Genomic DNA, 1,174 nt, shown 5'->3' on the forward strand with positions numbered 1-1,174 from the left:
TCTCGGCCTCCCAAAGTGTTGGGATTACAGGCTTGAGCCACCGCGCCTGGCCAAAACTTTTTTTAAGATGACTGAATCACTGAATATTCCCAAAAGCAATGAGTGAAGATTGCAGTTTCTCCACATTATTCACACTTATTATATTTGTCTTTTCTATTAAGCATATGAGAAGAGATATCTTGTGTCTCATTCTCATAGGTATATAATGCTAGCTCATTATAGTTCAAATTTGCATTTTCTTAATGATTAATTATTTTGAGCATCTTCTCCTGTACTTATTAAAACTGAGATATCTTCTCCAATGAAGTGTTCATATCCTTTGCCCATTTTTAAAATTAGATTCTTTGTCTCACAGGTTTCTGAAATGCTGTTAATTTTTCTTAATATATATTATATTCTTTCTTTTTTCTTTTCTTTTTTTTTTTTTGGTTAACATTTCAAACATGTATAAACAGTGAACATGACCCAGGGATTTTCTTTTTGTTGGTATTCACTTCAGTAACTTGAATCCACAAATATAAACAATATATAACCAGAAAGTTACAAGTAAACACAAATTTTACATGCAAATTTCAGTTCACAGTGGTCACATGTGCAGGTACATGAATTAGAAGTGAGCATCTAGGATTATGGCCAAACTGTTTTTAAACTGCAGAAATGTAAAATTACATCTTGGAAATATGAAGAGATGGTTACACACTTCAAAAATCAAATGTTGCTTATACCAGAGATGTATGACAATTATAGGAATCAAGCGACAAGCAATAAGATCTCAAAAATTAATACTGGTCAAAGAGAACGGGAATATTTTTACATTTCACTGAAAATACACTGGCTACTAGAATACAAAATCTAGCAGGAACTCAAGGGAAAGATTACAAAGTCTAAAGGCAATTACTTAATATTTCTTATTACCCAAACAATAGCATGACATTAACAGAAAACGGCACCTGCATTTGAATTGCCAATCTCACGTTAATGAAGTTCTCCAAAAATGAAATGCAACCAAAACACGTTCAAACTCCAAATGAAAGTCTGCAAGGCTCAGATTAAAACATGCAATGTTTCTGATGAAAGTAACAAAAAATACTATTGGTTTTGTTCTTTATTGAATGGAATAAAATGTTGACATTTCTTTGAAAGTTGGAACTACTGAATTTCATTTTTCGAAATG

Source organism: Colobus angolensis, unplaced genomic scaffold, assembly GCF_000951035.1.
Source record: "Colobus angolensis palliatus isolate OR3802 unplaced genomic scaffold, Cang.pa_1.0 Scaffold141, whole genome shotgun sequence".
NCBI lineage: Eukaryota > Metazoa > Chordata > Mammalia > Primates > Cercopithecidae > Colobus > Colobus angolensis.